General features: G+C 42.9%; 1 non-coding gene and 1 pseudogene across 1 annotated transcript; both read right to left on the reverse strand.

Moving 5' to 3' along the window:
- Nucleotides 1-257: 257 nt before the first annotated feature.
- Nucleotides 258-369, reverse strand: LOC129489047 (small nucleolar RNA SNORA77). Its single transcript, XR_008659868.1, has one exon. It is a non-coding gene; the product is annotated as a small nucleolar RNA SNORA77 (small nucleolar RNA).
- Nucleotides 370-7111: 6742 nt separating this feature from the next.
- LOC129488139 (keratin, type II cytoskeletal 8-like) lies at nt 7112-8566 on the reverse strand (annotated as a pseudogene).
- Nucleotides 8567-13748: the final 5182 nt, after the last annotated feature.

The raw sequence follows: 13748 nt of genomic DNA on the forward strand, positions 1-13748 counted from the left end.
GCTTCCTGGGTTCAAGCGATTCTCCTGCCTCAGCCTCCCAAGTAGCTGGGACTACAGGCACCCGCCACCATGCCCAGCTAATTTTTTTTATTTTTACGGGGTTTCACCCTGTTAGCCAGGATGGTCTCGATTTCCTGACCTTGTGATCCACCCACCTCAGCCTCCCAAAGTGCTGGGATTACAGGCGTGAGCCACAGCGCCTGGCCTTGTTTCCTTTTTTCGCTTGGACTTTTCTTTTTCTTCAGGAATTTTTTACCCTCTGTGTCCCCAGGCAGCTGCATCACCTAGAGAGGTCAAAATGGTCACAGCACCCTTGGAATGCTCCCTGGCAGACCTAAAAAGCACCCGCTGGATGCTGAGGGAGTCTGCAAAGAAAATAAATGTTTTAACATGCATAAATTCCCAAGAGACTAGCTACTTTCAGGGATCACTTGCGGAGATCACAAAGGCATATATTCTGACAAAGTTAATTTGCTTTAAAATTTTTACCTTTTTCTTTACATTTTATAATGGATGTTTTCAAATTTTCAAACAAAAAATGAAAGGATAGTAAAATTAAGCCCCCTCCCAGGTACCTGTCACCCCGCTTCAATACTTATCAACATATGGCTTATTCTGTTTGGTTTACAACCCTCCTTCCCCCATAGTTTTAAATCAAATGCAAAACACCATAATAACAATTCTTTTGAATAATTGAACTAGTCAATAAGAAACTTTTTTCCTCCACAATTTGGAGTTTTTTTCTATTTTCCTTGGAAACTTCAAAGGCTTCATTGTGTATAGGGTGCAATGCAGGGTACTAAATTCAGTAGTGTAAGTAATAATAACTATAATAATAATAATATTAATAATGCTTTCTCCATCATGCAAGTGGTTAAAACACCAATGATTTAGCCACATTTAGCTTTGAAGCTACATGCCATCATTCATCTATTTCTTTTCTTGTGTGAAAAGAAATCTTTTCTCAAGCACCAGAGTTAATTTTTTCAAGACTACTGCATATGTATTTAAACATATCTTTAAAGTAAGCCATGTACTTTGACTTGTTTTATAGAATCACAAGAAATATACATAAAATAAACAAAATACATGTTTTCTGCTTTTTTTTAAGATAGCGATTTTAACACATCTGATTAGTAAACAAACACCCTATAACAGCTAAAGAGTACACAAAATTACAACTATAAAACAACTAATCATCTTTCACAATCTTTTCATTAAAAATAGCCATGTATGGGCTGGGTGTGGAAGCTCACAACTGTAATCCTAGAGCTTTGGGAGGCTGAGGTGGGCGGATCACTTGAGGCCAGGAGTTCGAGACCATCCTGGCCAACATGATGAAACCCTGCCCTGTCTCTACTAAAAATACAAAAATTAGCCCTGTGTGGTGTCACGCACCTGTAATCCCAGCTACTCAGGAGCTCAGGAGACTGAGACGGGAGAATCGCTTGAACCCGGGAGGCAGAGGTTGCAGTGAGCCGAGATCGCACAACTGCACTCCAGCCTGGGTGACAGAGTGAGACTCTGCCTCAAAAAAAAAAAGTCACTTACGATTTCTCCATATTTGCTGCCATTTTCAAACTTAGGCATCATGTAGTTTTAGAGATAAAATCAACAAAATACAAAACCTAGGTCAGCAAAAAAGCGGATTATATAACCCTTATTTGCTTTCATTTTAGTACTCTTATAACACTGCCTTCTAGAATTTCAGTACTGAATAATTTGTGAAGTTTTTCCCCCAAATTTGTCCATCTAATATGGCTTATTCTCAAATGAAATATTATTTATCAATGTATTAATAATTAGATCCAAGCCTTTTAAAATACATATAAAGTTTTAAAATCTTAATCTTTTAAATCTGTCTCAGGAAGTACAAGATTTTTAATGTAGAATGAGAGACTCCTCAGAAATCAGAAAAAACATCTTTTCACTCTACATAGCCTCATCCAGGTTAATTAATATGTTTTTAAATAACCATTGTTTGAAAAGAGTTAGCGTTTCACCTTTATGTATAGCTCTAGTGCTTCCAGCATTATATGTATAGCTTTATGTATAGCTCTAGTGCTTCCATCGTTATAAAATATCTACATAAATACTTCCAGGAAAATATGCAGGTTTTTAGGAATATTTCCAAGATAAAAGTTATAGGGGACTCCTGACTCAATTGAAAAAGAAAGGATTGAAGATTAAAAAAGAGACATGTCATATTGTATTGGACCAGTTGATTATTCTAAAGAATACTGACACCACAATAAATTTTGAGGGAAAGTGCTATAGCTTTCTAATTCATCAATTAAAAATCCAGAAATAGGGATGCTTTCCTTAATCAACTGGATCAGTTGATGTATAATCCAAACATCTTCTCAGCTTCCTGGATACTATTCTGTTGTTGTCTCTACCAGTACACAAGACAATGCATTCAATAACTTCATTACCCACCATATCCTTTTAGTTGACATAAAAGTACTTCTTTCAAACTTCAAGATACATTCTCTTTTATTTTTAATATCCTAGGATTTTAGTAATTTAGTTCACATTATCCATATTATTCCTGATTCTTTAAAATAATTTGATCATATTTCTTCCCAGCTTTTCATTATTTTAAATTAAAAAGTCATATATGTTTTATATAAATAAGTATTATTAAAAATAGCATTTTAAAGAAGGAGGATAGATTCCTAGAAGAAGGTAGGGAGGTCAACATTATCTGAAAATGACACTCTGGAAGTGAATTTTCCATCATGGGCAGTCTAGCACTTTCCAGACACAACCTCTAGCTGCCTCTAGTTATACGCCATCATATCTTTTCAAGCTCTTTAATTTGGCAGCTCTTCTACCACCCTATTGAAGCTGTTCTAAGAAAAATCATCAGCTGATCTCATTGTATCACATCAATTTAACTTGTCTTCATTCTCTGTATTCTGACTTCTCTGTAACTTTTTACATCATTGAATAACTTTCCTTTTTCTTTTTTTTGAAATTCTATTTACCTTTGAATACATGGTCCAGGCTTTCACTGGTTTCTATAACTTCTCTTTATCTGTTTTTTTTTTTATGTTTCATTTGTTTTCAAAACTCCAAATTTTGTTCCCTAAACCATCGTCCTTTCCCAGGCTTTCTGTAAACTGGCTCCTTTGAGAAGTTCATATCTTCTCATTCAACCATCACCTTTCTGTGAATGACCTCAACTCAACTCAGATATCCTGGCTTTATCACTCACTCATTCATCCATCCATGAAATATTTATTGAAGGCTTACAATGTGGCAAGCACTAAATAGATAAGTTGGACTCCTCAGCACCCTAGAAAAACACAGCTCATAGTCCTTGTAACACTAGTGTCCAAATTCCCCTAGCTAGAAATTGTCAAGTCAGTTTTGATGAGCCTTTTTCTTTTATCCCTAAATAAATTTTTTAAAATAAGTTCTCATTTATTTTATTAAAAATTGGCTTTTGATTGGGCCTGGTGACTCAGGCCTGTAATCCCAGCATTTTGGGAGGCTGAGGCAGGAGGATCACTTGAGGCTAGGAGTTAGAGACTAGCAAGGGGAAACACTGTGAGATCTTGTCTTTACAAAAAATTTTTTAAATTGTATTTTTTTTTTTTTTTTTTGAGACAGTGTCTTGCTCTGTTGCCCAGGCTGGAATGCAGTGGCACGATATCAGCTCACTGCAAGCTCCACCTCCCGGGTTCATGCTATTCTCCTGCCTCAGCCTCCCAGGTAGCTGGGACTACAGGCATGCACCACCACGCCCAGCTAATTTTTTGTATTTTTAGTAGAGATGGGGTCTCACCGTGTTAGCCAGGATGGTCTCGATCTCCTGATCTCGTGATCCACCTGCCTCGGCCTCCCAAAGTGCTGGGATTACAGGCATGAGCCACTGCGCCCGGCCAAAAATTGTATTTTTTAAAAGTACTTTATAGGTCATCATTCTTACAGGCTTCAACATGATTCAAGTTGTCAAATCCCTTGTACCTGCATTACTATCTTAGTTTCCTGAGTGGTCCTCTGACTTATTTTGTTCAGCTTGTATAATATTTTTTATCATGTTATTCTTAATGTTTATAAAACACTGTAAGCCCAAAAATCTCCATCTGGTTTTTGAAGCTTACATAATCTAGATCTACCATGCTGTGTAAATTTTATTTCCAACATGCACCCTTCTTAAAGCTCAGATGTTTCCCCACAAGCATGTGTTATTTTTAACTTCTATACTTTGCTAATACCTGTGACTTTTTTTTTCTGGGTTGATTTTTTTCCTCTTCCAAATGGAATTGTAAACACTTGAATGTCAGAATCTATTTTTAATTGTTGAATTGTATCAATTCTAAAATGCACATTTCTTACATTATTAACTTCCTGAAAATGAGGGTGTATCTTTTTAATCGATAATGTCTTAAACATTTTAATACAGTTCAATTGGTAATGTTTATTTATTTATTTTTTTCGTGGTACATAAAATAGTAGTGTCTCATAATCAATGGCATTTTAAATTCAATGAAATGCCTTTTTTTTTGTACCTTGATAGTCTTTGATGGAGTATTTAGCTCATTGCAGATACTCCAGAAATGTTTGTTGGTTGATTGTATGGTTTTAAAGCATAAGTGGCATCAGTAAAGATAACCTGCATGTCTAGCATATACCTAATTTGAAAATTCAATTTTAAAATGATTTGTTTTTTGAAGAGAAGTCAAAAAATAATTAGATAAATATTGATGGCAGCAATGGCCCATCTGGAGCAGCAGCTGTAAAGATGCTGGCTGCAGGAGGGATGGGGGTGGTGGCTGGGGTTGTGTGTTCTGCTGGGCAGCATGAGCCAGGAACAGGTGCAAGTCCTGCCCTCTCCTAAGTTGACAAGGCAGGAGCCCTGCACTCCCAGGCACAGCTGCAGCTGCATAGCTGTGGCTCTGAACCCAGAAAGGGTTCTTACAAGCTCAGAAGTGTCTGCTGTCTGGCCTCCTACTGTCTGGCCTCTGTCTGCTCCTGGTGCCCACTCTAGTGCAAGCCTGGGTGCTGTCACAACCCAGCCAGGTGTGCACGTGCTCAGGCCAGTGCTGACATGCCAGCCCCCTGCCACCTTAGCCCTCTTGGGACTTTGGGCACTGACAATCATGGGAAGGAGGTCGGGGGTGCTGAGGGAAGCTTGGCGTGGGCCTGCAGGCACCACTGGGCACTAACAGCCTGGGCACTGTGGATAGCATGTTGATGGCGGAAGGCAGACAGGTTCCTGGGTGGAAAGGGGTAGGTCCCTGGTGAAGCTCCACCTTCAAGCCAGGGGCCCTTTGAAGCATGAGGGCTGGGTTGTCAGTTCCAGGTAGAGTCTGCAGCCTGGAGTGAGAACTTACGGTGCATTTTCTTGTCCCACCCATGGCTGCCCATGGACCAATCAGCATGCAGTTCCTCCCTTCTGAAGCTCATAAAAACCCCAGGACTCAGCCAGACTCTCAGAGACAGGATGACCTGTCTGCGAATAGGAGCTACCCACTCTGGGTCTCATCTCTGCTAAGGGCTGCAGATTCAGTAGGACAACCTGCCTGCCAAAAGGAGTTACCCACTTCAGGTCTCCTGAGAGCTTAATGTTGCTCAGTAAAGCACCTCTTCGCCTTGCTCACACTTCAACTGTCCGTGTACCTCATTCTTCCTGGACACAGGACAAGAACTCAGGACCCACTAAATGGTGGGACTGAAGGAGCTATAACACAAACAGGGCTGAAACACTATGCACCCCCACCACTGCCTGCTTGCCAAGTTGTGGGTGACAAGAAGGGGAGAAGATTTGCCACCCTTTGGGGTGTTCAGACCTAGGGTCTCCCCAAGCCAGGACTGTGACACCCTCTTTGGGGCTCTGTAATTTTTGGCATCTTCAAGCTTCTGGGCACCATCGCATTCCCCTCGTCCTCAGGTGCCCACAGTGGAAACCACTTGTGATGCATCTGATCCAGCCACAGCCTTGCATGAAGCCAGAGTCTGTGCTGGCATCTGGAGCTGACTATCTCACTGCAGCAGCCGATGTGCCTGGCTGTGCACAGTGGCCTGACCCCCTACTTGCTCACTGACACACCCCTCACTGCTCTGTGCCTGGCTCCAGTCTCTTCCGAGGCATGGGATCCAGTCTGGTAGTGTGAGCTGAGCACAGCCTGCCAGGTCAAGTGGGCAGAATGAGTCTGGCAGGCCAGAGAAAAACTTGGGCAAAGGCATCACCAGCCACAGAGGTTTACAGCTGGAAGAGTGACACTCTAAGGATTCTGTGACAGTATGTGGAGACTACTTTTTAAAAATACCATATATCACAATGAATAGAACTATAAATTTCTGGATTTAGAAATTCTAAATTTCTGGATTTAAAAATTTAGAATTCTATTTATTGTGATATATGGAATTTTTAAAAAGTAGAAATAGAGCACATCCCATGCTCTATTTCAATGAGCTTGAAAAATATCTCACTTGTTTTGGGAAATGTGAGATTCTTAAATATTAGCACAGACATGCAAGGAATTGATATTTGAAAGAAAATGCAGAGAGTTTCTATATCTCGACTGGGCGCAGTAGCTCATGCCTGCAATCCCAGCACTTTGGGAGGCTGAGGCAGGTGGATCACAAGGTCAGGAGTTCAAGACCAGCCTGGTCAGCGTGGTGAAACCCTGTCTCTACTAAAAATCCAAAAAATTAGCCAGGCATGGTGGTGCGTGCCTGTAGTCCCAGCTACTCAGGAGGCTGAGGCAGGAGAATCGCTTGAACCCAGGAGGCAGAGGCTGCAGTGAGCCAAGATCACACACCACTGCATTCCAACCTGAGCGACATAGCGAGACTCCGTCTCAAAAAAAAAAAAAAAAAGAAAGTTTCTATATCTCTGTTTGTATGACTATATATATATTTGGCAGAGCTAGCTGAGGTTTTATTTTGGAAAAAACTAAAGCAATTGAATTGTTCTGTAGCTGGAGGCATGGGCAAGGGGGCTGCCCAGGTAGTAAACTCCCCTGCGGACAGGCTGAGGGCTAGGGCTGAGGCTCAGGTGGGTCTCCCGTTCTCGTGCTACTCTGCACAGCCGTCTCCCTCAGGGGCTCTGGCGCAGCCACAGGAGGGGCAGGCTGGGAGGGGCTGCTGTGGCTGTTCACTTGGGCAGGACGTCAGAGGACTCTGACACCAGCGTCCCATCACGGGTCTCAATCTTCTTCATAACCACGGCCCTGGTGTAGCTGGTGCAGCTGAAGGAACTGGAGCCCCGGCCAGAGCCAAAGCTGGAGCCCAGTCCATAGCTGAGGCCGGGACTTGTGAGGCCCCCACAGACCGAGCTCAGACCACCTGCATAGCTGCTGGTGGTCTTCCTATGGATACTCATGCTCTGCATCCCAGACTCCAGCCAGCTCTCTTCGCCCTCCAGCAGCTTCCTGTAGGTGGCGATCTCCATGTCCAGGGCCAGCTTGACGTTCATCAGCTCCTGGTACTAATGCAGCTGCCGCACCATGTCCTGCTTGGCTTGCTGCAGGGCGGCCTCCAGCTCAGACAGCTTGGCGTTGGCATCCTTAGCAGCCAACTCCCTGCGCTGCTCCGCATCTGCGATGGCGGCCTCCAGGGAAGCCCTCTGGCCTTTGAGACCCTCAATCTCAGCCTGGAGCCGGCTGATGTTCCGGTTCATCAGTCTTTGTATGCTGCAGGTCATCCCCGTGCTTCCCAGCCAACGTCTGCAGCTACTCATACTTGATCTGATACATGCTCTCGGCCTCAACCCGGCTGCGGCTGGTGATCTCGTACTGCACTTGACCTCATTGATGATGCTGTCCATGTCCAGGGAATGGTTGTTGTCCATGGGCAGCACCACAGACATGTCTGAGATCTGGGACTGCAGCTCCGGGATATCCTCTTCATACAGCTGCCTGAGGAAGTTGATTTCGTCTGTCAGCCCTTCCAGGCGAGACTCCAGCTCTACCTTGTTCATGTAAGCTTCATCCACATCCTTCTTGATGAGGACAAATTCATTCTCCATCTCTGTACGCTTATTGATCTCATCCTCATACTAGTTCTTGAAGTCCTCCACCAGCCCCTGCATGTTGCCAAGCTCCGCCTCCAGCTTCAGCTTTTCCTGGCTCAGAGTCTCCAGCTGCTGCCTAAGGTTGTTGATGTAGCTCTGGAATATGTTGTCCCTGTTGCTCCGAGCCATCTTCTGCTGCTGCAGGAGGCTCCACTTGGTCTCCAGCATCTTGCTTTGCTGCTCCAGGAACTGTACCTTGTATATGAAGGAGGCAAACTTGTTGTTGAGGGTCTTGATCTGCTCCTTCTTCTCAGTGTGCACTGCCTGGATGTTGGGGTCCACCTCCAGGTTAAGGGGGCTCAGCAGGCTCTGGTTGACAGTGACAGTGGTGATGCCTCCCATGCCACTGGCCCCACCATAGCCTCCTCCCAGGCTACCCCGGAAGCTGCTGCTGCCCACTCGGGAGAAGCTCGAGGAGCTGATGCAGGCACCAGGCCCACTTGTGTAGAAATGGCTGCTGAAGGCCAGAGGGCCAGAAGTGGACACCCTGTGGGACTTCTGGGTCACCCTGATGGACATGGTGGAGGCAGGAGTGGAGGCAGGCAGGTTGAACCAGGTGGAGTTCCCAGAAGGAGTGGAGAAGCTGCTTCTTGGTCGACTTCTTATATTATCAATATAATATAAATAACTAAGGCCAGACTCGGTGGCTCACGCCTGTAATCCCAGCGCTTTGGGAGGCTGAGGTAGGTGGATCACCTGATGCCAGGAGTTGGAGACCAGCCTGACCAACATGGTGAAACCCCATCACTACTAAAAATACAAAAAAATAGCCAGGCATTGTGGCGGGCACCTATAATACCAGCTACTTGGGAGGCTGAGGTGGGAGAATTGCTTGAACCTGGGAGGTTGAGGTTGCAGTGAGCCAAGATCACGCCACTACATTCCAGCCTGGGCGACAGAGCAAGACTCCATCTCAAATATATATATGTAAAATTTATATTTATACAAAACCACACATATAACCAAAAAATGTTGTGTAATCAAAATACTCCAGTAACAAATTTATAAATAAGGAATTGTATTCATGAAGAAAATTTACATTCAAACTTGTTTTAATTGAAATTTTTAAAAAGTCTTCTAAAGTATCACACAGGAAGCAGGTGCCATAATAATGAAAGGAATTTCGTGGGTTGTTTTGTTTTGTTTTGAGACAGGATTTCTCTTTGTCACCCAGGCTGTAGAACAATGGTACGATTTTGGCCCACTGCAGCCTTGACTTCCTGGGCTCCAGCAATCCTCCTACCATAGCCCCCTAAATAGCTAGTACTACAGGTGCGCGCCACCATGACCAGCTACTTCTTTTGTATTTTTTTGTGGAGACTGGGTTTCACCATGTTGCCCAGGCTGGTCTCCAACTCCTGAGCTCAAGTGATCTGCCCACCTCGGCCTCCCAAAGTGCTGGGATTACAGGTGTGAGCCACTGTGCTTGGCCGAATTTTGTTTTTCTCTATATTCATTTCAGGCTGTGTCTGCATGTTCTTAGTGAAGTGCCGAATCGAGATTATTAACTCAGGCTAGAAATTGTAATGCAAAAGGGAGGATTTTTGATTATTTATAAATGATTTTTACCCATATAAGTCACATCTTAATTAATGAGGATTACATATTCCCATGGCAGATTTTATTATGTAACATATCAGAGCATGTAATGTAGTGGGATAAAAGTGGATCTTAGAATTCAACAGACCAGTGGCTGGGCATGGTGTCTCACGCCTGTAATCCTAGTACTTTGGGAGGCCAAGGCGGGCGGATCACCTGAGGTCGGGAGTTCGAGACCAGCCTGGCCAACATGGAGAAACTGCATCTCTACTAAAAAAAAAAAAAAAAAAAAAAAAAAAAAAATACAAAAATTAACCAGGCATGGTGTCGCTTGCCTGTAATTCTACCTACTCAGGAAGCTGAGGCAGGAGAATCTCTTGAAGTCAGGAGGTGGAAGTTGCAGTGAGCTGAGATCAAGCCACTGCACTACAGGCTGGGCGACAGAGCAAGACTCAGTCTCGAAAAAATATTAAAAAAATTAAAGAATTAAACAGACCTGAGACTAAATACAAAAGATCCACTGCTTACTACTTCATTGCGATTTAGCCACTTTATCTAAAAGTGAGATTTTTATGAGGATTAGAGGTAATGCTCAGAAAATGCCTAGCATAGCACTTCACATAGACACTCTCAATCTGTTAGGAGAGAAGAATTATACGGAGAACACAGGAACATATTCTAGGATGTATTCGCTTCACACTTTTCTCTTTTCCTCAGATCCAAGGCCCCAAGCCCTTGTAAGGGTGTGTCCTTTCTTGCAGGACAATCTCTAACCATTCATGTCTCAGCATGGGAAATGCCTTCCCCAGGGGTGGAATGCTGTCCTCTCCCTCTGGCCTGGGTCTAATGATATTTTGCCTCTTATTTCTCTCCTGTCAGCACTCTAAGCTAGCTTTGTGTAAAGGACTTTGGCCCTTAAGGGACTTTTTGGAAAGCCATACATTGCAGTGGAACAAGCATTGTAGATTGAGTCAAGGGACCTGGGATTACAAGGGATATGAACTTGGGCAAATCGGTTTACTTTTCTGCACCTTGATTCTTCTGCAAAATGATGATAGGAGTTGGATAGCATCTAGGTGTCAGCATATTAACAACCAATGTTACTGCAGACATTAATATTCTAGTATTACCAGCAGGGACTGCAGCTATCAACGTATAACCAAAACTCTACCCATCCTTTACAGAATGATGCGGTGTAAAGAATATGGGCTCATGAGTAAGATAGAACTGTGTTCAATCTTGTTACTCAGATCTGTTACCTAACAGATCTGGACTGTGTGACCAAAGGCTATGTCCTTAGGTTCCAAGTTAAATGTCCTTCTTTATAAAAAGAGAACGGATGCCTATTTTACTAGGTTATCATGTGGATTGAATCAGATACTGTTTGTGTATTCCTGGGACATAGATCTGTTCTTGTTGAAGGAGTCTTTAAATCCATTATAGTGCACAGTCTTTATCTTACTCAATACTATCAACAGCATATGGCACAGCTGATCACATTGTGTACTTTAATACATTTTCTTTACTTGTACTCTCAGAACTCTCTGTCTCATTCATTTTCATTCAACTCCCTGACCTCTCCTTCTTAGTCACTTTGGTATACATGGGGCTTCTCTATCAACCCTCACTACCAGGCCATCTCATTCGGCTCCATGGCTTTATATAGCATCTTTAAGCTGATTACTCCAGAAGTTGCATTTCTAGCAGATACCTCTCTTACGAAGTCCAGATTCATATGTATAGCTGCCCACTTGATGTCTCCATTTGGCTGACTAATTGACATCTCCATTTGGCTAATAGGAGTATTAAACTTAACAAGTCACAAACTTCTTCTCATATTCACATCACCTCTTTCTTGGTAACTGGCAAATCTATTCTTCAGTTGCTTAGGCTAAGAACTTTGGAATTATCCGAATCACCTCACATCAATCTACTAACAGATTCTCTTGGCATGATTCTCATGAATCCCTAGAATCTGACTACTTTTTACCTTCCCTCTGCTGCCGTTCTAGCGCAAGCAACTGAAGCAACTGTCATCTTCCATCTGGACCTCTGTAGTAGTCTCCTAACAAGAAGCAGGAAAGGGAGCTTCCATCCTGCTCCCTTTCCTTATAGCAGCCAGGAAGACCCTTCTATTGCATAAGCAATGTCATATGACTTGTCATAGATTAAGTTTCCTGGAAGCTGACTGAGGTAGAGTTTAGCATGCAAGACTTTTCAAGGAGTGCCCTTGGGATCAACACTTGTGGAAGGGAAGAAGAAAGCAGAATTGGGCAGACAGAGAAGTCAAGTGGTTATACAGATCCAATGACAGGCTTACCATGTTAGCTTTTTAGAGCTAGAATGGTTCCTCAGAGTTGTTTCAAATTGGGCTAACATACAGATCTTTATGCTCCCTCATCACTCTTCAATCAGCCATGGACGTGGTCTATTCCATAAGGGACACAACCTCGGCAAAGCAGCCCTCTGCAGCTGCAGCAGTCCCTGAAGGGATTGTTACCAGTCAGCCAATAGTACACCCGGTAGTGGAGACAATAGGTATTCATTGAAGAAGAATCTGGGTAGCACAACACAGGATCCATCCTATGACTCCTTTCCCTAGTTCCCTCCTGTGGCTTCCTATCACTCAGAATACAAGCCAAAGTTATTATCATTTCTCTCTGTCCACATCTCCTCCTACTCTTTCCCCTAATTCACTCCCTTAAAGCCAAGTTAGCTACCCAGGTGTTTCCTGAACCTCTGCATCTCCTACTAGTGCACTCCTGTTTCAGCGCTTGGCATAGACATTCCAAATCTGTCAGAAGATTTAGACACTTGGCTATTAAGCTATTCCCCCATATATCTACAGGGCTGGCTTGTGCACTTTATTCAAGTCTCTGTTCAATTTTCACTGTATCAGAAGTGCTTTCTCTTACCACCCTAAAGCAAATAACATGCTGCCCTCTCACTCCGTTCCCTTATTTTGCTTGATTTTTTTTTTTAGCATTTAAATTATGACCCAACATAGTTATATGTATATTTGTTTCTTGCTCCCTCCACTTGGATATAAGATCCATGAAAGAAGGGACTTTGTTTTTATTCACTGTTATATTTCCAATGACTATAACAGTGCCAGGCACATAGTTAATGCTCAATAAATATTCGTTAACTGTAATTATTTTGGAAGCAGGGCCGTATTCGACAGTAAATAAAAGGTAAGGCACTGGACTGAAACAAACATAGGTTTTATTTGTGATTCTAAACTTATGAGCTGTGAAATGTAGACTATGTGATATGCTTTCTCTGTACCTGAGTTTTTCCCAGTTGTAAAATGAAGATGATTATAATAGTATGTACATAATAGGCTAGGGGTGAGGTCAAATAGGATAATGTGTGTAAAGCATTGTTAAGCAGATAAGGGATAATACTAAGAGTCTAAAATTGTTTATAAGCACAGTGCCTAGCATGCAGTAAATGCTTAATAGTACTTATTTTTTTGATCATTATTATGATAAATATATGGATTGATTTATGGTTAGAGTTGTTTTTTGATGAGCCTGTGATTGTTGTTCAAATGATGCAAATAATTTCTTCAGTTTTTCATTTTAGGAAGTCCTGTAGATAGCCTGAGCTTATGTATACATTTTTTTCTCTCCCTTTCTTTTTTTTTTTTTTTTTTTTGAGACAAGGTCTTACTCTGTTGCCCAGGCTGGAGTACAGTGGCATGATCATGGTTCACTGCAGCCTTAACCTCCTTAGCTCAGGTGATCCTCCCACCTCAGTCTCCCAGGTAGCTGGGACTATAGGCATGTGCCACCAAACCTGGCTAATTTTTTGTATTTTTTAGTGGAGTTGGGGTTTCATCATGTTGCCCAGGCTGGTCCCGAACTCCTGGGCTCAAGCAATCCACCAATTTTGGCCTCCCAAAGTGCTGGGATTACAGGCATGCGCCACTGTACTGGGCCTGTTCCCTTTTCAAGAGGGAGAAATTTGGTTTATATCTCAGTCTGCTCAGGCTGCTCTAACAAAATGCCATAAACTGTGTTGCTTAAACAACCGAAATACATTTTCTTGCAGTTCTGGAGGCTGAGAAGTCCAAGATCAAGGTGCTGGCCTATTGAGTTCCTGCTGAAAGCTCTCTTCCTGGCTTGCAGACAGCCAGCTTCTCCTTGTGTCCTCATACTGTCTTTCCTTGGTCCAC

This window comes from Symphalangus syndactylus, chromosome 8 (genome assembly GCF_028878055.3).
Source record: "Symphalangus syndactylus isolate Jambi chromosome 8, NHGRI_mSymSyn1-v2.1_pri, whole genome shotgun sequence".
NCBI lineage: Eukaryota > Metazoa > Chordata > Mammalia > Primates > Hylobatidae > Symphalangus > Symphalangus syndactylus.